Source organism: Peromyscus californicus, unplaced genomic scaffold (genome assembly GCF_007827085.1).
Source record: "Peromyscus californicus insignis strain IS unplaced genomic scaffold, ASM782708v3 Scaffold_4__1_contigs__length_199733344, whole genome shotgun sequence".
Lineage (NCBI taxonomy): Eukaryota > Metazoa > Chordata > Mammalia > Rodentia > Cricetidae > Peromyscus > Peromyscus californicus.
Window position 1 is genome coordinate 3,217,343 of NW_026294562.1, and position 24,274 is coordinate 3,241,616.

At 46.2% G+C, this 24,274-nt stretch overlaps 1 long non-coding RNA gene across 5 annotated transcripts; it reads right to left on the minus strand.

Annotated features, from left to right (window-relative positions):
* Window positions 1-259: 259 nt before the first annotated feature.
* LOC128094835 (uncharacterized) lies at window positions 260-21,016 on the minus strand. Of its 5 annotated transcripts, XR_008213090.1 has the most exons (5): window positions 10,231-11,590; window positions 9,641-9,675; window positions 8,538-8,651; window positions 2,308-2,663; window positions 260-1,923 (listed from the first exon to the last, which is right to left on the minus strand). It is a non-coding gene; the product is annotated as an uncharacterized LOC128094835 (long non-coding RNA). The 5 variants fall into 5 exon arrangements; XR_008213092.1 differs by lacking the exons at window positions 9,641-9,675; window positions 10,231-11,590 and adding an exon at window positions 20,852-21,016; XR_008213089.1 differs by adding an exon at window positions 12,322-12,527 and having other exon boundaries at window positions 8,538-10,473.
* Between the last annotated feature and the right edge of the window lie 3,258 nt (window positions 21,017-24,274).

Here is a 24,274-nt window from a genome sequence, read left to right on the forward strand (position 1 = left end):
GTGACACATTTCGAAAAAAATAGATGGTTACTGTCTGGGTTTTCCTTTTAACTTTCAACCCATTTCCTCTCCTCTGAGTGAACAGCTAACCCACAGACACTAGAACTGAACATCTCACTTTGGAACCACTTGACGACTAAATGCGCTTTAGTTGTGTCAAGTTTCTAATAACCAAATTTACCCGTTAATACAAGTAGAAAAATATTAAAATCAGAATCATTTCATGCTAGAATATTCCATCAGCCTCAACTCCTTTCATTCCACTTTATTGTCTTTATTATAATAAGCACAAGAAGCTATAAAATGTGAAAGCAAGAAATCCCGGCTCCAGGGAGGCAATCGCCCTTCCAGGCATAAGAATTGATCATCTACTCTTCCTATTCATGCTGTTCAGACTCATATTGGTCTTTCTAATTTTAACAGCAAAAGTCAGCTTGGGAAAGAATGATTCTGTGCAAATCTTCACAATACGTTAACAATTCCAACTGTGAGGAGTCAACAGTTACAGCATACATCATCGTCAGGGAGACTGCATTAAAAGGAGATAATTATGAATGGAATACATATAGATTCCATTCATATATATATATATATATATATATATATATATATATATATATATAAAATTTGCATATAATCGCAGCTCTGGCTGATGAGACGAGGGCCTTGCTCATGGAACACATGTTTGGTAATTGAGTTCTCATTTGGAAGATTAATTGTTCCGTGGCTGCTGTCTGAGTCTCACTCCTGTCACTGATGGAAAGCAGCTTCCCCAAGGCTGTCCTTCTGGAGCCCTTGGCCCTGGGCAGAGAACAAAGCCGAGGATGGAGGAGAATAGGGCTATGGTTTGGCTGGGTTATGGTTTCACCCAGTCTTGACAATGGAACACTCCACAGACTTGCCCACCAGATTCTTAGGCTTGTGTCCTCACCAAAGGATACTTTGTGTCCCAAAGGTGGCAGACAAGACCATTTCAGGTGAAGCAGATGTGGACTGTATTTAATTACTACACAGTTACTTTCTTGAGTATTATTAAACATTCACTTCGCACATGCATGGGTAATTTCAGAGGGAGAATTACTTACAATGAAGCAAAGAAAAAAAAGAGCAGACTATTAAAGAAATGTAAAGGCTGACAGTAAGTAGGTTAGGCACAGGGATGGCTCAGGCAGGAGAAAATGAAGTTGATGAAGGCTTGGAAACTGTCACGAATCCTCACCTCAATGGAGACAGGCAAGGCAGGACCCTGCATCCTCCTGTTTAGAGAAAGGGATGGAGTGAGTGAGGAAAGGTTTCAATTGCTTGTGTCCAGCATTCAAATTGAATTCAGATATGTCATGGTGGCTGGTAACTTAGAACCAGGACAGGTTAGTGTTTGTCAATATGTGGGCCTCAAAATTACAATCCAGACTTCAATTTTGGAAAAATAAACCAACAACAACAAACCCCAGCCAACCAACTAACCAAACAAAACAGGGAATGTGGAAGCTAAGCAATATGTATGCCTCTGGACACTGCCTTAGAATTCTCCCAAGCTCCTGTTGAATTCCCAGGGTCTCTGACCCAGAGACTCCAAGTACAGAGACATGAGATCTGATGTGGTAGAGGGCCAGGCTCTGTTTCTCGGTCCTTGACCCGAGGGCCTAATACTTCTGGAGAGCATCCATTTTCAAGATGAAGAAATGAAGACCCGGAGACGTAGCAGCTGGCCCAAGGCTGACCTGCTCACGGCTACACGTTGACCGTGCCACACTGAATCCTCTTGGTCCCTGTTCACCTGTCATCAAAAGCCCCAAACTGTTGAGAGTCACAGAGAAGTCCAGACACCTCATCTCAGGACCTCACAGTGAGTTTATGCATCCTCTTACTCCAGTTGCTTACCCTTTCTCCTCAAGATGATGGCCGTAGCTGATCAGTCATTGTCTGGAAAAGAGCAAAGATGCTGTCACTCAAAAGTGAGGTGCCCACAGGAAACTGATAGGCAGTTGTTTTCTTTCATTTTCATTTAAATTTCTTGTAAAACAGAATTTTAATGCCAGGAGGCCGCATGGTAGAAAAAGGCCTAACCATTACTTGACGAGGGAAGTAAAACTCCTCTGGCGTTTTCTTTCTTTCCGTACCCCCACCCCCACCCTGCCGAACTTGATCTTCTCCCACAGGCTCCATCCCTCCGTGATCGGATATGCCTTGTGAGAAAACATGATTGAAGAGAGTCTACACATCATTTCTCAGCTTCCCTTGGCTCTTCCCAAAGAGAGCGCCGGTTAGGATACAGAGGTGATTTTTCAAATCTACTGTCTAAATTACCTGTGAGAGCAGTGCCTCTTCTCAAGGTCAAATTAGTCTTTAAAGCAAACGTTGTATCACTGAAGGCAAATTATTTTTAATCCATCCTCATGCCCGGCAATAACACCATGTTCAAGTTATAATGAGGATTAGTCAAATGCTGAACTCAGATAATGAGAATAGTTACTGTTTAAAGAGATGGGCGCTTCTTGAGATGGGCAGGTGTGCAGGGCTCACGTTAGTTCTGCTTTGGCTTCGGGCTGGTTGATGACTAGTTCTCGATGTGCATGGGAAGCTCCTTGGCCATTGGCCTTGGGTGTTCTCAGGTTCCAATAAAGCTGTAACATTGGGTTGGAAGACACATGCTTCTACTTACCCTGGGGACAAGACAGCAAATAGTCACAAGGAAGCAATAGATGTGAAATCTCCCTCCCCATCCTCCAAAATGGCACAGGAAGCCACTTTGTGTGGGCGAGGACGAGGGTTCAGCCAGGAAAGTGACAGACCCATGCAAAAGCCAGTTGTGGTTATGTGTCTCTGTGGCCTCAGCACTGGGGTGCCCAGTGGAAAGATGCCAGGGCTGACTTGCCAGCCAGTCTACTCAATTGGCGGCCTCTGAACTCAATGAGAAATACTGTCACAAAAGGCACAGTTGAGAGAGAGAGTGGGAAGATACCCAACAGCGACTTCTTTCCTCCATATACACACACATGAGCACACAAGTGCATGCCTGCCCACATTCATACTTGCTTACATATACACTACATGTACACACGTATACATAACACTCAACAAGGGGCACTTTAAATAATCAAGCCGTGTACGTAAAATAATGTGACATTTTATCTGTGTCCCCCAGTAAAGTTTATCTGAGGATCAGAGAAAAAAGCCAGCCACTGTGGTGGTATTTTATTTGTACTGAAATGTGATTTTAATTGTATGTTAATAAATAAAGTTGCCTGGGGGTCAGAGCTATTAGAGCCACAGCAAGTGCGTGGCAGCGGTGGCGCACGCCTTTAAGGACCTGGAGGGCGGTACATACAGGCAGTGACGAGGCAGTCACATGTTTGGGTTTACAACCAATGAGAAGGCAGAATAGGAAGACTTTAAAGACAGACACACAGGAAGTAGGTCTTTTTCGGAGAGCTCTCTTGGCTGAAGAGGATCGCTGAATCAGGAAGGGTGAGGCTCTTAGCTCTGACCTCTTGGCTTTCTTCTCTGAATTGGCTCTGTGTTTTTTATTTAATAAGACCGTTGGTTACATCTACAAGCCACTATAGTAAACATAGAAGTCAGGCAATGGTAGCACATGCCTTTAATCCTATCACTCAGAAGGCAGAGATCCATCTGGATCTCTGTGAGTTCAAGACCACACTGGGAACAGAGTCAAGTGTGGTGGCACACGCCTTAAATTCCAACACTAGTTAACCATGGAGGTCTGGAGGTTTGTACAGACAGGCAGGAAGTGACAGAGCTTGGCAGGAAGAGGAAATAATGTAGCTGGGAGGAAATGAGATGGCAGAACAGAAAGGCATATAGGCGTGGGTATACAGGAAGTAGGTCTCTTTGGTGGAGGATCTCCAAGTGGTAAGAACATGGCTGGCTTCTTTCTGCTTTTCTGATCTCTCAGTTTTTCACCCCAATATCCAGCTTTGAGGTTTTTATTTAATAAGACCTTTTAAGATTCATGTTACGGGTTGGGGATTTAGCTCAGTGGTAGAGCACTTGCCTAGTAAGCACAAGGCCCTGGGTTCAGTCCTCAGCTCTGAAAAAAAAAAAGATTCATGTTACAAAATAACCTAACAGAGGCTTTCCCCAAAACCAAGCTGCTTAAATATCCAATGAAATCACTTTTAACATTATCTTCATGTCATATGTAAATCAAAGCCAGTCAGTGCAAATCCAAGATGGCTCTGCTATATCCCACTCTGAAGCCTAAGATCTTGGGATTGATCAGAAGGATGGGTCTGAAGCAAAGGTGTAGCCAAGTTCAAGTTCATCGCTCTGAGGCTTATTATTAGTGCTGCTGAGATAAACCCCATAGGCTTATCCCCATAGGCTCATATTAAAAGCCCCCACCTCATTCAGGTGGAAATTACAGGCTGATAGCAGGCCCTGACATTCACGTGCTCAAGTTCACGTTCACATAGTAGGAAGAGTTGAAGAGCTAGCATCAACCTCATTGGCTGACAGGTAGACCCTAGAGCACCATCATGCACCTTTCTGTGATAACTAACACTGAGCCTCAACAGCTAACTCTGCTGCCCCTCACACTTCTCAACTGCAAAATGCTCAGTGGAAGACAGTTTGGAATATGTTGCATAGGATTGGGAAGTTTTAAAGACACTCAGCACAGGTATTTAAATTTTTCCTTCACTGGCTTTATTGTAGCTATCCTTAATAAGACTAGTCTATAAAACTTGTGTTCCAACTTCTGGAGGCATCACGATCCCTGACTTCAAGTTCTACTATAGAGCTACAGTAATAAAAACAGCTTGGTACTGGCATAAAAACTGACATGTGGACCAATGGAATCGAATTGAAGACCCTGACATTAATCCACACACCTATGAACATATAATTTTTGACAAAGAAGCCAAAAGTGCACAATGGAAAAAAGAAAGCATCTTCAACAAATGGTGCTGGCAAAACTGGATATCAACATGTAGAAGGTTGCAAATAGATCCATATCTATCACCGTGCACAAAACTTAAGTCCAAGTGGATCAAGGACCTCAACATAAATCCAGCTACTCTGAACCTGCTAGAAGAGAAAGTAGGAAGTAGTCTTGAATGCATTGGCATAGGAGACCACTTCCTAAATAGAACACCAGTAGCACAGACTCTGAGAGAAACAATCAATCAATGGGACCTCTTGAAACTGAGAAGCTTTTGCAGAGCAAAGGATACGGTCAACAAGGCAAAGCGACAGCCTACAGAATGGGAAAAGATCTTCACCAACCCCACATCTGACAGAGGACTGATATCCAGAATATATAAGGAACTCAAGAAATTAGACATCAAAATGCCCAACAGTCCAATTAAGAAATGGGCTATAGAACTAAACAGAGAATTCTCAACAGAGGAAACTCAAATGGCCGAAAGACATTTAAGGAATTGCTCAACATCCCTAATCATCAGGGAAATGCAAATCAAAACAACTCTGAGATACCACCTTACGCCTGTCAGAATGACTAAGATCAAAAACACTGAAGACACCTTATGCTGGAGAGGATGTGGAGCTAGGGGAACTCTCCTCCACTGCTGGTGGGAATGCAAGCTTGTACAACCACCTTGGAAATCAATATGGCGCTTTCTTAGAAAATTGGGAATCCATCTCCCACAAGATCCAGCTATACCACTCTTGGGCATATACCCAAGGAATGCTCAACCACACCATAAGAGCACTTGTTCAGCTATGTTCATATCAGCATTGTTTGTAATAGCCAGAACATGGAAACAACCTAGATGCCCTTCAACTGAAGAATGGATAAACAAAATGTGGTACATATACACAATGGAATACTACTCAGCAGAGAAAAACAATGACATCATGAGGTTTGCAGACAAGTGGATGGATCTAGAAAAAAATCATCCTGAGTGAGGTAACCCAGACTCAGAAAGACAAACATGGTATGTACTCACTCATAGCAGGATACTAGACATGGAACAAGGATGGCTTGTCTGCTACTCACATCACCAGGGAGGCTACCTAGAAAACAGGACCCCAAGAAAGACACAGGGATCGCCCAATGACAGAGAAATGTAATGAGATCTACATGAACAGCCTGGACATGAGTGGGGGTAGTGAAGGGCGAGGGTCGAGGGAAAGAGAGCTTGGGGGAGCGGGAGATCCCAGCTGGATCAACAACAGAGAGGGAGAAACAGGAATAGGAGACCATGGTAAATGAAGACCACATGAGAATAGGAAGAAGCAAAGTGCTAGAGAGGCCCACAGAAATCCACAAAGATACCCACACAACAGACTGCTGGCAATGGTCGAGAGACAGCCCGAACTGACCTAATCTGGTGATGGGATGGCCAAACACCCTAATTGTTGTGCTAGAAACCTTATCCAACTACTGAGGGATCTGGATGCAGAGATCCATGACTAGGCCCTGGGTGGATCTCTGGGAGTCCAATTCTCGAGAATGAGGAGGGTTTATATGAGCGAGAATTGTTGAGACCAAGGTTGGATTAAGCACAGGGACAAATAGCCAAATGAATGGAAACACATGAACTGTGAACCAATGGCTGAGGGGTCCCCACTGGATCAGGCCCTCCGAATGGGTGAGACAGTTGATTGGCTTGATCTGTTTGGGAGGCATCCAGGCAGTGGGACCGGGTCCTGTGCTCATTGCATGAGTTGGCTGTTTGAAACCTGGGGCCTATGCAAGATTGCTTGGCTCGGCCTGGGAGGAGGGGACTAGACCTACCTGGACTGAGTCTACCAGGTTGACCTCAGTCTGTGGGGAAGGCTTTGCCCTGGAGGAGATGGGAATGGAGGGGGGGGCTGGGGGGAAGGTGAGGGGGACGGGAGGGGGGAGAACAAGGGAATCCGTGGCTGATATGTAGAACTGAATGGTATTGCAAAATAAAATAAATAAATAAATAAACAAAAAAAACTTTAAGTATGATTCCAAAAAAAAAGAAAAAAAAAACAAAAACAAAAAAAAAACTTGTGTTCATGTTACATTTTCATCATACATTCAGAGGCCAGGTAGGGCTCAGAACTTATAAAGGAGAAACTCGAAAGTTCACTGAAGCTGAGAGAAGTCACTTCTGGTAGACCAGCAGCAGGCAGGACAGCTGATTCCAGAACTGGTGCTGTTGATCCTGTGTCCCGGGGCTGGTTCCCATAACCTCCCGTGAAAGTCCTTTAAGAAGGATCCACAGGGCAAAGCTGTTAAAAGCACGTCTTTTCACTAAGAGTACAAATGTAGGAGTATCTCCATGAACCAGACATGGCTTTGGACATTCAGATACCATAATCAACAATAGAGGAAACTTCTGCTAGGCCAAGGGTCTTAGAGTAGGGAGGTATGGCAGACTACTAAAGGCATTCAGTGGTTAGCATGAGAAAAGCATGAGGTGGAGTTGGAAGAGTGAGTGGTAGTCTTTCATACAAAAATGGTCAAGGAAATATCTCAGGAAGAAACTGAGTGGAGACATCATGGTTGCATTTTTCTTTTAGCTGATTGGTTTAGGGAAGTGAAAGGGAAGGGCATGCGGGGGACCTAGACCAGAGAATTCCAGATGGTAAATGTGGTCATATTTTGTATATGCTCTAACAAATTAAGCTTGCCTGAAGATCAGGGAGCAAAGCTAGCCACTAGTTAGCCATAGAGGCCAGGCAGTGGTGGCACATACCTTTAATCCCAGCATTTAGGATCTTATGCCTTTGCTCCCAGTTCTTGGGAGGCACACATGCCTTTAATAACAGCATTAGGAAGGTAGAGACAGGAAATGATATGGCTGGGCAGAGAAATGGAATATAAGGCAGGCAGAGACAGGATCTTGGTCCTTTTGGCTGAGGAGTTAGTGAGGTAAGAGGTGGCTGTGGCTTGTTCCTTCGTCTCTCTGATTTTTCAGCATTTACCCCAGTATCTCCAGGTTATTATTAAGACCAATTAGGATTCGTGTTATAGGTAAATTCAGATCAGGGTGCTCCAGACAGCAGGAGTGTTAAGTATGGGCCTCAGAGCCAGAGTGTCCTTAGAGGGCCTTTAGGGAAAGATGGCTAGGGACAGAGGAGACAGGGCAGGGGGATTCTGGGGGCCGATTTCTCACTCACACAGGACACCTACCTGCTCTGAGCTGCAGAGCCTGGAAGAAAAGCAATCCTAGCCTTCAAGAAGACAATCTCACTGATGGCTCAAGATACAAAAACCCAGAGAAATTACATGGAGGACCAGAGAAAATTACTGCAAAATGAGTCACAATGGAAGATGGAACAGCCGAGAACAATTCCCAAGGTCTGCAGTCATTTGAGATGATCCAGGAGTAAAAATGCCCCTTGGACCTCAAGCGTGGCTGGACTCAAAGAGAGCAAATTTGCTTAGCACACAGCATGGTGTCTGGCATGTGGAGGCTGCACAGCAAACCCTGGTGCGGAGAAGTTAGTCAATGAATAGAAAAAAGGTAGGAAAAAAACTGGAAGACCAGGGTGGGGACATGGCTCCAGGAGAAAGTGCTTGCAGCTCAAGCATGAGGACCTGAGTTCAAATTCCCAAAATCCACATAAAAACTTACCATGACAATAGAAGTCTATAACCCAGAGCTGGGAGTCAGGGAGGAAGGAAGATCCTGGAGCTTGCTGGTCAACCAGCGTAACAAAAATGGTGAACCCAAGTTCAGTGAGAGACTCTGAAACAAAAGTAATAAGGTGGAAAGTGATAGAGACACTAAGTGTTGGTGCATGTACCCACGTGTGTACACACACACACACACACACACACACACACACACACACACACACACACCCCAATTGGAAGGTTAATTAAAGTCACATGTTAAACAGATTGAATAGTACCCTACAGGATGTTTTGTAGAAAGGCAGGGCAATTGGGGTTCACTTTGACCCCTAGAAGGATCACACTGTAAATCGTAGTCTTGTCTTTATGACCAACCATTTGGGAATATGTTTCATTGGATGCTCAAGCTTCAAAGAACAATGAGTGCAGGCGCCTACATTCCTCTTCACTGACTTTGGTGCAGCCGTCCTTAGTAAGGCTGGACTGTGACCTGTGATCGAGTTGTACTTCCCACCAAGCACTGGGAAGCCAGGCAAGAACCAGACCTTGCCAAGGAGAAACTCAAAAATCCATAGGTAATTGCTTCAGCAGCCCCAGATTCTTGCTAATGTTTGGGATGTGTGCCCGCATGGATTCTAAGTGCTGACAGACCTGACCTGGGGAAAATACCTGTCGTATTTTAGTGATCATTTACACCAAAGCCCCAGAAGGAGAGCAGTAAAGCATTTTCCAATGGAAGAGAAAACACTGTTGTAGATGTCTGCACAGGTGTGAATCATGCCGTCTTCCTCCCGGGAACCAGGAGCGAAGGTAAGCTTCAAAAACAGACATTCATGTCCAGCTATTGAGAACACTGCTTATAAAGTCAAGTTGCAATTTGGACTGAAGACCAGTATCTTCCATGCCATATTAAGTAAACATCAAATAAAGCTGAGAACCAGTTAAGACAGACTGGAGAAGGTCTGAAAAATTCAACAGAGTCAGAGAGGTAAGTTAAGCTCAAGCCAGAAGCCAATGTCCCAAGACCCTGAATGTGCAAATATGTGGATTTAAGCTACTATAAGACTGGGAACTACTATGGGTAAAAAATGATTTACTTACTTGATCAACAGATTTCTCCAACAGCAGCATCTAAACTGCAAGAAGTAATTCACCATTAACATCATTTGGCACCATTGCTCAATTAACTTTTTAAATCAGCTGATCATGATGTTAACTTCTGAGAAAATGGGCAGGCTTTACAATGTCAAGCTTTGTGATGGAAGTGATAATGAAAAACATAATAGTCTGCTTTCTGTTACTGTAACTGAAACAATCAACTTCTAAAGAGGGAGGTTCTTCTTAGCCCAAAGCTTGGGAGGATTAAGTCCACATCAGTTGGCCACACTGCCTAGGGCCTGTGATAAGTTAGCACATCTTGTCCAGGAGAATATGGAGGAACAATTGTTCATGTGATAGTCCAGTCATGAAGGACAGAAGTGCCTTCATAGTCTTCCTCAAGAGCACGTCCCCAATGACCCAAAACCTCTCACAAGCCCCGCCCACAAAGCTTTCTACCATTTCCAATAGGGCCAATGTGAGAACAACGCTTCTGACACACGGACCTTTGAGGGGCATCCAAACTACAGGGACAATCTGAAAAGGGCAAGGCATGAAGGGCAAAACACAGGATTTAACTCCCACAAACTCACAGGTCTGTCCAGCCTGGGTGAACTTCCATCCTGTTCCAGTTTCCATGACGTCATTGCAAAGGCTTTGGTGTAAGATGTGATGAACTAAGGCCTCTCTCACGCTTCTTCATAGGCCATCGATCAAGGAGTGAGGACTTCTTATAGGCTGTCCCACCTCACTGCCTCCACCATGGCAAGGGAACAAGGGGGGAAGGTCCTGGGGCCGGAGGAAGGCTTAGCTTGCTGGGGAAGATGAAGCAGTGCCTATTTTTTCAAGCACATAAAAGGCCGATGCATGGGTGCCTTACCATTCCTCCTAGGGTAATGACTCAAGCCCAAGCCCTGGAGAGACAAGTTTGATGGATTTCTAGGAGATCAGAGCCAGGGCTGCTGTGATCCATCCCCAGAACCGCACGCCGTTTGGGATGGAACTGGGCATATTTCCTGTGCTCTGATGAGGACTTTATCTTTGCTGGGCCAGGAGGGGGAAGAAAAGCTTCACTGAGCTTTTTGATGGCTGCATTATTAAAACTTTCAATTGCCATTCCAACTCTCTGTCTCCTGACCTTTTTTAGTGGATGGTGAAGGCAGAGCTTCCTTGCTTAAGCTTATGATCCATCGCCTCAATTTAGTATTCTGTTTGTTCAAAAACATATCTCCTACCCAGCCCCTTTGGCAGTATGTTGAAAGTACAGATGGAAAAAATATGACTCTTATCAGCCTAAATGCTCAGTTTAAAAAATAGCCCAAAGCCTTATCTAGCAGAAACTATCAGGCGTTATATGCAATGTGTTAGATCACAGGAAAAGAGGTCAAAAGTGGGGAGGTAGCTAAAAATGGGTTTTCTCTGTTTACCAAGGACACAGATAAGGTCCAGGTACTAACGGTACCAAACTGAAGGCCAGGCTAGACCCCAGAGTAGAATAGGCTCTCTTTCCCAATCCTTTCTCCTTGATGTTACTGTCTCATTTTCATACTGGCTTTGCCGAATTATTATAACGGCTCTGAATATGAGGGTGCTTGCAACATGTATTTATACAGATCTAATTTATTCATCATCTGATCCCCAGGGAAGAGGGCTTGACTGATGGATCTTTACATGAGAATAGGTGTGTTCTTTTTGCTTTCCATGGAACAGGAGCACGCATGTCTATGGCTGACCCATGGAGTTGGAGGATAGAGGGACAGTGTGAAAGCCCAGGTCTTTCTTCTCAGTGAAAACCAAAACTTAGAAATGTATTTTTTTTCCCAGTCAGTTCAGCTGAACTTCTGGTGATCCCAGAGAGAGAAAGGGAGAGAATAGGGTCATCATAACATCCAGGCCTAAGGAAACCATGATCTTCTAGGGCAGGGATGAGGAAATGGAACCAAAGACGCAGAACTCCTGGGACCATCAGGGTTCTGCTTAGCATCAAGTTCTTTTTTTTTTTTTTTTTTTTTTTTGGTTTTTTGAGACAGGGTTTCTCTGTGTAGCTTTGCGCCTTTCCTGGAACTCACTTGGTAGCCCAGGCTGGCCTCGAACTCACAGAGATCCGCCTGGCTCTGCCTCCCAAGTGCTAGGATTAAAGGCGTGCGCCACCACCGCCTGGCAGCATCAAGTTCTTAACTGCGATGGTGGGAGGGGTGTGAAAACAGAGCTCGGTGGCTTTAAACCCATCCTCTCCTGGTTATAGAGTTAGACATAAACCTTCCCAGGTTTTTCATGGGTGGAGGGTACTTCCAGCAAATGAACACTTAACAAAAAACTAAGGAAGTGCTTTCCCCAAGACCTTTATGGTCCTAAAAGAGTTATATTTATAGTTTTGTTTTTATTTTTAACAGAATGGCTAATCATTCAGGTTGTGTTAGGATTTAAGAAGCATGCATTAGTCAAGAAGAGAAAAAGGACATTTTTGGAAAAATTAAAAACTATTATAGATTTAGAGCAAGTTTGTGAGCCCAATTAAAGAGGAGAGGGAGAGAGAGACAGATACAGAGAAGGGGTAGATAAGGAGAAGAGGCAGAAGGAGAGCAGAGAGATCCAGGAGGAGGAAAGAAAGGAAAGCTGGCTTTATGCCAGGAGTTCTTGATGTGGTGGTTTGGGCAATGTAGACTAAAAGAAATTAGACTCACATGAATCACTGCCCAGGGTTGTAGAACTCCATGTAAACTATTAAGTGACATCACACTGGTTTGGAACATTGAGCTGGGGTCTCCAGACAGGAAGCCTTTTATCTGGATACGTGTAGGATGGGTAAGGGTGATCCTTGAGATCAGCAGCCCTCCTGGACTTCCCACTGGAGTTCCAGTTACATCCAAGGCAGGTAAGTCCTTCAATAAGCCTGTCAGAGGAAAAGAACATCAGAACCTCCTTAGAGAGTAGATGCATTTAAATTCCTGCATGGAGAATCAGTGCTCAGGATGCCTCTCTTGAGTTAGGGTAGGTCCTGCTTCTGCATGAGTAACAACAGACTGGGGAAGTAATGCTGAGCCATTGCAGGTCCAGACTCAAGAGAACTAACCTCTGCAAATTCCTTCTTCCTGAAATAGGAGTGTCTGGGGAAGACTGTGGAGTAAGTGCAGGGTGTAGCCTACCAGTGCTGGAGAAAGCCTGTGGAGAGAAAGACCCTGGGGTCACAAGGAGAGGGGGACTCAGCACCTCAGTATTCCAGCTGGCCTCCAGATGATTGTAGACACATCTCGTGGAGACCACTTTGCTATGGATGATTGATTGATAAATAAAACACTGATTGGCCAGTAGCCAGGCAGGAAGTATAGGCGGGACTAGCAGAGAGGAGAATTGAGAGAACAGGAAGGCGGAAAGGAGGAGATGCCAGCCTGCCATCTAGGGAACATCATGCATAGGCAACAGGTAAAGCCATGGAACACGTGGTGACATATAGATTAACAGAAATGGGCTGAGTATAAGAGTAAGAGCTAGACAATGGTAGGCCTGAGCTAATGGCCGAGCAGTTTAAATAATATAAGTGTGTGTTTATTTTATAAGTGGGCTACGGGACTGCCAGGGCTTGGCGGGAGCTGGAGAGAAACTCTCCAGCTACACCACTTGCAAGACCTTAGTAGGACCAGCAAAAGAGCTTACAGATGAACTCCATGAAGCCACACAACTAGGGAATATAATAGATCACTGCTGTCTTAATCACATTTAGGAGTAATTTGTTACACAATGGGCAACTAAAACAAGGGGCATCAGAATTTTTGTCTAATCATCCATTTGTCAGTTCATTTGACAACCCCTGCTGGGTGTCTGCAGCATGGCAGACAGAAAGCCACCGAGAATGAGAACCACCTGGTTTCCTTACACTGGATCTTTCAGCTCAGCATCAGAAATGAACATTGTCTCAGACAAGGAGCCACAGCCATACAGGTGTCACGGGTAGGGGCAGAAATCTCTGGAAGGAGCACAGGGTATCCAGCACCAAACAAAGAAAAATCACAATGTCTGTAAAGCAGCCATGAGGAAACTCCTACACAGAGATGAAGAACAGACAGAGGGGATGCAGCCGAAAGCCAAGGACGTAAAGTGGATGGAGTTAGATTCCACTACAAAGAGAGCTTGTGGGTTATAGAAAGACTCAGACTTCTGGAGACGATGACCATGGTGAGGAGGAAGACACGCTGGTCAGTACCGACAGCAGACACGGTGCGTAGGGAGATACCGGCTAATTTCAGGACAGAGCAATAGCGAATGTCCACCATGAAGCACTGGAGGGGCCAAGGCCAGGACCAGAGCAACACAGAAACAGTGGCTCTCTACGACATCAAGTTCTCTGACCGAAGGGAAGAAATACACAAAATATTTGCAGAAAGGGTAGTTAACTTCCCCCAAATGTGATGAAAACTATAAACTCACAAATTCAAGAAGCTCAAAGAACCTCAAGTCCAACAAGTAAGCAAACACACGCATGTGTAATATACCAACACACACAGTATACTGTGTCATAATCAAGTAAGTATCCAAACCCACACATGTGTAATATACCAACACACACAGTATACTGTGTCATAATCAAGTAAGTATCCAAACACACACATATGTAATATACCAACACACACAGTATACTGTGTCATAATCAAGTAATATCCAAACATTCACATGTGTAATATACCAACACACACAGTATACTGCATCATAATCAAGTTGTTAAAGCAATGATTTTTTTTTAAATCATAAAACCAGATATATTATTCAGGGTTCTAGAGGAACAGAACAGGTAGAATGAAATATGGACTGGAGAAATGACTCAGAGTTTAAGAGCACTGACTGCTCTTCCAAAAGACCCAGGTTCCATTTCCAGCATGCATATCATGGCTCATAGTAACCCAAAAATCCAGTCCCAGGGGGCTGATGACCCCTTCTAGCCTCTACTTGAATGTGGTGTATAGACATGCACATAGGCAAAATACTCATAAACATAGAATGAAATATAATAATGGGCTTTATTAGATTTGCGCACATGATGTGGCTAGTCTTCCCAGGCTGGGAAGACTGGCTGTCTCGGCAAGTCCAGTCTGCTGCTGCAGGCCTGGAGGACACCTGCAGAAACACTGTCCACCTTGGACAGCAAAGGAAGCAGCATTCTGACGTCAGCAGAGAAAGGCCGCAGCATTGGGGATGAAGTCACAGCACAGTGTGAACAGAGTAGATGATCTTGCCAGCACCACAAAGGCAAGTAGTCAAGAGCAAAGTTTTTCATCTGGAAGGGGCCAGCCACGCTTAGGGTGTGTCTTCCCACTTCAAATAAATCCCATCCGGTGGCCCGGTGGCTTATCTAGTTGGTTCCAGGTCTAGTCAAGTTGTCAAGCGACATTAACCATACAACACTAGCTGTATTAGTTAGGTTTCTGTTGCTGCAATAAAATACTCCGATGAAAGCAGCTTAAGGGAAACAGTTTGGTTTGGCTCTGAGTTTCAGAGTTCATCATGGTGGGGATGGTATGGGAGCATGGACATCAGGTGAGCCTGGCACTTAGGAAACAGAGAGGTCACATGCCCCCAACACACACACAGGAAACAGGTCACATGCCCCCGACACACACTCAGGAAACAGGTCACATGCCCCCAACACACACTCAGGAAACAGGTCACATGCCCCCAACACACACACAGGAAACAGGTCACATGCCCCCAACACACACACAGGAAACAGGTCACATCACCCCCAACACACACTCAGGAAACAGGTCACATGCCCCCAACACACACTCAGGAAACAGGTCACATGCCCCCAACACACACACAGGAAACAGGTCACATGCCCCCAACACACACTCAGGAAACAGGTCACATCACCCCCAACACACACACAGGAAACAGGTCACATCCCCCCCCCCCAACACACACACAGGAAACAGGTCACATTCCCCCCCCCCCAACACACACACAGGAAACAGAGAAGTCACGTTTCACCCCCACACGGGAGGCAGAGAAATAGAACAAGAAGCAGTAATAGATCAGAAAACCAAAAAGACCAGTTGGCGCCTCCCCTCCTGCAGGCAGGCGATGCCCTTCCACCAGCAAGGCCGCACCTCCTGAAGGTTCCGTAGCTTCCAAAAGAGCGCCACCAACTGGGGACCAAGTCTTCAAACACCCGAGCCTATGGGGGACTTTTCTCATTCAACCCGCCACACCAACAGAAGGAATAAACACGGAGGAGCAAGGTTTGGAATGTAGCTTCCCTGTTAGAAGTTTAGAAGCAAAGCCAGCCAGAGCATACTGGACCGCGTCTTTAGTGTCTCCAGAGCTCTCAGCATTGAACTCTGTAGCCACCAGAAACAGCCTTCCAAAATTAAGGTGAAAAGCTCAATCAGCCCTTCATCTGACATTTTCTAAATTCTTAGTTGTTTTGTTGTTGCTGTTGTCTGGAATGGATACATTGGTTCCCCAATTAGACACATTGGGTCACAAAAGTAGACATAAAAGTGGCAAGGGGATATGTTAGAAATAAAAGGGGGTTTGATGGGCGTGAAGGAGGAATCAGAGAGGATGACAAGGGTGAATATGATCAAAGTACTTTATGGCATTGAGAAGGAATAAAAAAATGCAATGGAAATAAAACATAGTCTTCTATTGCTACACTACAAGACTACAATACAGGCATGGAATAACCGCTACATATTTATAAAACCTGTATGGTTTAAAATTGGCCACAGTGAGGTGAGACCATAAAGTAGACAGTCAGTGTGACAGGCCACACTCTGGGAACCAATCTGCTTGGCTCTATTTGACTCTGACAGAAGCGTCACAGCATTTCAGTCTTTACTGAGGTGTTGAAATAACTCCATAGTCTCTCGAGAACTTAAAGATTCCCGCCCTTACCTCACATAATACAAGAACTCCTCCAGACCAGAGCATAGACATAAAGGCAAACAGGAGAATTACTATATTTTAGAGGGAAAGATAGGAGGAAAATCTTAGCGACCTTGACTTTTACAAAGATGTCTTCAGCAGGACACAAACTCCAGCAGATTGAAAAGGAAGCAATGGATAGTTATGAAATCTGAAGTGTCTTTAAAACACTGTTAGAAAAACAAAAATGAGAAATAAAGCACAGGACAATACTAACAAAAAATGTGTGTTGCTCATAGAAAGAACACAACTCGATAATGAAGCCAGCGCGGTGCTTCACCAGAGGAAACATGGGTAGCAAAAAGGCTTATGCAAAGTACTCATGTCATTAGTCATCAGCAAAACACAAATTAAAACCATACTGATATGCCACTATACATTAATTGCTATTCATAAAATTACAAAGCCTGCTGACAGTAAATGAATCAACAAGAACCCACACATGCTGCTCTTGAGCACACAAAACATTGCACCTACTTTGGGGAATAATTTGTCAATTTCTTTTAAAAATTTGGTAACCACGAGACCCGGTCCTATTTCTACTCATTAACACAAAAGATGGAAGCGCATATTTACATAAAGGCATAAATAAATTTATGTCAGCTCTGTTTAAAGTAACACAACTACAAATAAATTTCAGAGCTGGGCCTGCTGGTACCTACAATCTTTGCAAGCTACTTGCAAAGCTGAGGGAGGAGTCCCTTGAGGCCACAAATCCAAGACTAGTGTGAGCAACATGGCAAGTCTGTGTCTCAGGAAAAAGAAAGCAGAAAAGATGTTAAGATATACACCAAAACACGGCATATCTTCGCAAGGAATTCTGCCAGTAACCAAAAGGAAGGAGCTGGTGACATAAACACAATGAATCTCCAAAGGCTAAGCGAGCAAGAGACCAGAGCACACACTGCATGAGTCAGCCCACACAGAATTCCATAGAACGTACAATTGGTTGGTACAACTTACCGAGTTGAAACTATATCAAGTTCACCAGAATTTGATCTGCAAAGTCCAGAGATGGGAATATATCTTGTGTAAAAAATGCTAATGTACAAATGATATGACTTTTTAAACATACACGAGATATGGAGTACTTGCCTAAAGAAGATTTGAGGGTGGCCATGGAGGCCAGGAGAAGACGCTTGGTGTCACAAGGGGAAATCACAGTAAGATGTCACTTCATTCCCAACAGGATGGCAACAGCCGTTACAGAAAGAAGGGGAAGTAGGGTGTGGGTGAAGGATATGCCTTGTTGGCAGGAATGTAAAATGCTGACTTACTGTGGAACACAGCATGACGGCGCCACAAACAACTAAATCTAGAATCTCCATATGAACGAAAAATTCCATTTCTGGGCATTGAATGCAGGAGCTAAAAGAAAAAAATGTGTGCACATGTGTTCATGGTAGCATTATTTATGCCAGCTGAAGGATGGGAGCAACCAAACGTCCACAGACAAATGAGTGACTAAGCAGGATGAACGCGCAGCGGAGGACATTCACCCTGAGAAGGAGGGAAATGCCTTGGTGAGATGGCTTTGCAGGCTTGCTGCCGAGCTTGATGACTTCCGTTCATTCCCAGAACCAAGAAGTGGAAGGAGAGAACTGACCCCAGCAGCTTGTCCTCTGACATGCACACACACACACACACACACACATAAAAAAAATTAAAGAAAGGAAAATCTAAGTTATGCTATAACAAGGAAGAATCTCAAGGACATTATGCTCAACTCTGTGTGACATCATAGATGTGAGGGACTTAGAGCAGGTAGGATTCATAGAATGTAAAGTGGAGAAAGGGAGGAAGCAAGCTTATTTAGTGGAGGCTTTGCATGGTAGAAAGTTCTGGAAATGGGTCAGAATGCTTGCACAATCTTGTGGATGTATTAAATGCTACTAGAAGACATTTTAAAATGATTGAAATCGTCTGTTTTACATTATGTATTTTTTTACCACAATTACAAAGGGTAAAAGTATAAGATATTCTCTGCAATGTCATGTGTTAAAAAAAAAAAGCAGAAACAACTTAAGTACCTGTGAATTGAAGCTGTTAAAAGCTTATAGCACATTTAAAAATTGTACCCATTAAAAATAATTAGATTCTTCCCTTTCTACGGAAATGATCTCCAAAGCTTGTGTATAAAACAAAACCAAGCAAGATGCAAGATGCAGAATTATGCATGTTATGCATGTTCCCAACTATGTAAATAAAGATGGAAGAGGGGCCAACATCACACACACACACATACACACACACACACACACACACACACACACACACACACACACACACCACAGTTGCATATGTCTAGATGCATATGATCCTTGATGGAAGGATGCATCAAGAGCTAGCTCCAGGGGCTGGAGAGGTGGCCCAGCAGGTAAGAGCGTGTACTGGTCTCGCAGATGCCCAGAGCTCAGTTCCCAGAACTCATGTCAAATGGCTCACAGCTACCTATAACACAAGCCTTAGGGGAATCTGATGCCTCTGGCCTCTGCAAACATCTGCACTCACATGCACATACCCACATGCATGCACACACACGTATATAATCTAAAACAATACAGAATTGAAAAGGAATTGGCACCAGTGTTTGCCTCTGGGAATGGGTGGGAGTTCTTTTGTTCTCTGAAGTTTTACCAGGAGTGTGCATAGCCCTTTAATCCTATAAAGTGCGTCAGAAGCCCCACTGACCTGAGCACAGTGTCAGGGAACTTGACTCCCACACAGGGCTGTCCTCCGCTTTGCTGCTCTGTTTGTCTCCCACGAAATACAATCTCTCTGTTGCCCTTTCTCAGGTCTGAGTCCTCCCCAGCAGATCCCTTTTCAATCCCTTCTTTTCTCCCTAAGGCTTCTGCAAAGTTGATGGTGCCAGCTGCTCCCACTCCTCCTCTCTGCTCCCACTCCTCCTCCCTGCTCCCACTCCTCCTCCCTGCTCCCACTCCTCCTCCCTGCTCCCACTCCTCCCTGCTCCTCCTCCTCCTCCCTGCTCCCACTCCTCCTCCCTGTTCCCACTCCTCCTCCCTGCTCCCACTCCTCCTCCCTGCTCCTCCTCCTCCCTGCTCCCACTCCTCCTCCCTGCTCCCACTCCTCCTCCCTGCTCCCACTCCTCCCTGCTCCCATTCCTCCTCCCTGCTCCCACTCCTCCTCCCTGCTCCTCCTCCTCCCTGCTCCCACTCCTCCTTCCTGCTCCCACTCCTCCTCCCTGCTCCCACTCCTCCCTGCTCCCACTCCTCCTCCCTGCTCCCACTCCTCCTCCCTGCCCCCACTCCTCCTCCCTGCTCCCACTCCTCCTCCCTGCCCCCACTCCTCCTCCCTGCTCCCACTCCTCCTCCCTGCTCCCACTCCTCCTCCCTGCTCCCACTCCTCCTCCCTGCTCCCACTCCTCCTCCCTGCCCCCACTCCTCCTCCCTGCTCCCACTCCTCCTCCCTGCTCCTCCACCTCCCTGCTCCCACTCCTCCTCCCTGCTCCCACTCCTCCTCCCTGCCCCTACTCCTCCTCCCTGCTCCCACTCCTCCTCCCTGCTCCCACTCCTCCTCCCTGCTCCCACTCCTCCTCCCTGCTCCCACTCCTCCTCCCTGCTCCCACTCCTCCTCCCTGCTCCCACTCCTCCTCCCTGCTCCTCCTCCTCCCTGCTCCCACTCCTCCTCCCTGCTCCCACTCCTCCTCCCTGCTCCCACTCCTCCTCCCTGCTCCTCCTCCTCCCTGCTCCCACTCCTCCTCCCTGCTCCCACTCCTCCTTCCCGCTCCCATTCCTCCTCCCCGCTCCCACTCCTCCTCCCTGCTCCCACTCCTCCTCCCCGCTCCCACTCCTCCTCCCCGCTCCCACTCCTCCTCCCCGCTCCCACTCCTCCTCCCCGCCCCCACTCCTCCTCCCTGCCCCCACTCCTCCTCCCTGCCCCCACTCCTCCTCCCTGCTCCCACTCCTCCTCCCTGCTCCCACTCCTCCTCCCCTCTCCCATTCCTCCTCCCTGCCCCCACTCCTCCCTGCCACCTCCCCTGGCTCAGCTTCCTCATTTCCCCGTATTGCCATCCTTCTAGGCCCTGGACCTGCTTGCTGCCTGCTTGCCAAGCCCTAACATATTACACTTTTCATCACCGTACCCTGGAGCACTTGGTAATACTGGCCAGTTTCCCAGGCCTGTGCTCTGTCTTCTTCTCTGGTGCATAAGCAGCGGGAGTCTGAAAGCTTCTGGGGTTTTGATCACTGCTGCCCTGGCCTCAGGACCTGGCATGGAGCTAGGGCGCTGGAAAACCTGCACGAAGAACCAGCTCCTCCTCCTACCATTTCCCACCTTCTCTTCTGCAGATCCGCTGGCCTGTGGCGGTCCTTCATGCTCTGCTTTGCCTGTCTGTCCTGTGGTCAGCCTGTCCATGCTGATCCCACATCTCTCAGACCCCATCTCTAATACCTGTGTCGTTCACCGCCAGTGCCAAGCCGAGAGCTTGCTGCCTGGCCAGAGCAGTTACCTCCCTACTGGACAGGAAGTCCGTATGTCTGGAGGGCTCTTCCCAGCAAGGTCGCTTCCCTCCCTCACCCTCCTCCACCCACTGCTGCCTCCCTGGTAAAGGAGCAATCTTCCAAGCCTGGTGACCTAGAGCAGACCTCCAACTCTCCTTGTCTCCTGCACTCCTCACACCGGCACTGGATTAAAAAAAACGAAAGTCTTTCTCAGCCACAAGGTGTCAAACTAATCACTTCGAAATGGTTAACTTTATGTTCTATGAATTTTGCTTTAATATTAAAAAGTCAATTACTGAACAGGTTGTAACATCTTACTGGTTCCTTCACTAATTAATGAGTTAAATAAAATCTTGAACATGTGTTCATCAAAAAAGCCAAGCTGCTTTACCCTCCTGTAACCTGCTTAAATGTTTTTAAATGTTTCCCCTGACTGCTCACAAAAAGTCTCCAGTCCTCAGCATGGCACCCGCATCCTAGGCTGCCCCACTGGAACTTTCCGTGGGGTGAAGATGCGCAATGTCCATCCAACAAGACATTTGGTAGACACTGGATCTTGCAATGTGACTCTTAAGACCAAGGAGCTGAATGTTTGATATAGCCCACTGTAATTGGTTAGATTTACTTTAATTTAAATACCATATGCAAACTTTTTTTGTTTCCCTTCTCTTTGGGGAGAAGGTGGGGACTCGTGTAGCCGAGGCCGGCCTTGAACAGCATACAGAGCTCCCTGCCTCCACCCCTGGGTGTTGCTGCAGTTACAAGTGTGTGCCACCACCCTTTTTTTGTTTTTTTTGAGACAGGGTTTCTCTGTGTAGTTTTGGTGCCTGTCCTGGATCTCACTCTGTAGACCAGACTGGCCTCGAACTCACAGAGATCCACCTGGCTCTGCCTCCCGAGTGCCGGGATTAAAGGTGTGCGCCACCACCGCCCGGCCAGTGGACTTCTGACTGCTGCACTAGATGTACAGTCTAACGGGCGCTGGACCTGCCTGCTCCAGGCTTGGCGCCCTCTCTCTTTGTTGACACCACCTGTTCAGCCACTTCCCACCTCTGCTTGTCGCTGTCCTCTGATGGCCTGTTCTGCTCTGCTGTGTTTGTCCTTGCCTGCCCATTCCAGGTCCAATTCCTCCCTCACCGTCCCCAGCAAGCTTTGCTGGCCATCGCTGCTTCTGGCCTTGCTCCCCTCCCAGGAGACCTCATCTGTGCGGCTCACTCGGAAGCTCTGCCTTCGGAGACAAGGTCTTGTGGGACCTGTTCTGCAGACTGAGCTCAGGCTGAGGAACGCTCTGCCTGACTCAGTTTCCTCTCACTCCAGCCCGTCCAGTGTCATCACAGGGTGGTGACGGAACAGTGGGAACTATACAGATGACAAGGGTGAGGCCATGAATTCACTCTCCACTAACTCTGAGCACCGTGATGGAAGCGATCATGCAGTGTCACTGTGAGAAGACTGCTGAGCTTCCATATATAACAGGACACGTGACAAACAGTGTCTCACATGGTCTTCATAATTTTGTCCAAAAAAAAAAAAAAATTCCTTCTTGGTTTAGACTCTGGAGGGGCTTAGCATGCCCGTTAGTCACAGCACCAGGAGAAGGTGATGAATTCTACAGGAACCCACAAGAGTAACTGGGGGCATTGAGAGAAGCAGGAGGTGGAATGTGGGTGGGTGTTTGGAGGAAGGTGAAGTTTCTGTATGGCAGAACTCAAAGCTCTACCTCACTTTTGAGTAGATTCAAACGCACAAGCTGATTGGGCATTCTTAGAATAATCAAACAAAATCTGAGTTCTGGGTGGGAACCATGAGAACAGAATAACACCCACAGAGAAGCCTAGAACTTGGAGATGCAAAAACAAGCATCATTTTTGGACCACGGCATCTTTTCTCATCTTAGCCTTCCTTTCCGTTTCTTCTCTTTTCTTTTCCTTTCCTTTTTTTGAAAGATGTACTAGTTATTTAAACTATTTATAACTAGTAATTAGTTAGAGCCTCAATGAATGCTACTACCAAGAATAGCCTTACTATTGAAAAAGATATGGATAAGAGGGGGCCAGCAAGATGGCTCAGCAGCTAAAGGTGCTTGCTGCCAAGCCTATGGGCCTGAGTTCCATCCCTGGAATCACCTCTAACTCCACACAAACACCATGACATTCCTGTGCCCCCCACACACACTATAAATTAATAAACAAGTAAATACAATTAAAATGCTATTTAGAGAGAGATAAAAGGAGGAGGGGAGAAGGATGAGAAGAGGCTGAGGAGAGGAGCCGTGATGATGTGTTGTCAACTTCACAGCAGCTGGAATCACCAAGGAGACACACCTCCAGGCACACCCGTGAGGGCTTGTCTATGTTAGGTCACCTTCTGCTAGGCCTGAGAGGGATTGCCCTGGTGAGCTTGCGGTTGGAACGCCTGCTGTAAAATTGCATGAGCTTGGGTCCTGAACTGCTAGGGTATTTCTCCCTGGGAGCCCCTCCCCACTCTCGGGAGTTCTTCTCTTTCTCTCAATAAATCTATATTCACTCTGAGAAAAAATACAGAAAAAGGATGTGTGGGCATGGCTTCCCACCCCTCTCTTCCTTATATGGAAGATGCATATGCGACCAGCGGCCTCATGCTTCAGCCTTCACGACTTCTGCACCATGGCTGCAGAAAACTTTCCATTCCTTAAGCTGCTGCTGTCCAGGAATTCTATTTCCTGTTGCAACAGGAAAAGCAATGATTACGAAGGAAGGGAGGGAGGGGGAAAAGAGGAAGAAATACTCAGAACAGTAGTTGTATAAAACACCACAAGTGACTGTGATAAAATGCATGCGCTCTGCTCTTCCCTCCACACTGTCTCTGTTGTTCTCAATTAATTTGTTGGGCTGTCTTGGTACAGCCTCCAGTGAAAGACTGTTTTAGCTTGCTGTTACAGATACGTATCTGAACTGAGCAACCTGTCTGACTTTGCCATCAAAATTATAGTGCCCAGAGCAGTCGAACGCAGGGAAGCAGTCAATTCCCTAGCAGACCCGGTGTCTTCACAAAGCTTATTTCTCTCTGGGTGAGTGTAACTCAGAGGCGGAAAACGAGAGCTGCAAAGATGCTGCCCCTCTCTCGCCGTTAGAAGCCTTTGCAACAGGCACAGCTCCCACCTTGTCCACCTGTCATGCAGCTAGGGGAAATAGGCGCAACCTCTTGGCACCTTGCAAAAGCTTAAGAAACACCAGGAATGACAGTGACCTGGGAGGGGCTCACTAAAGAAAGGAGA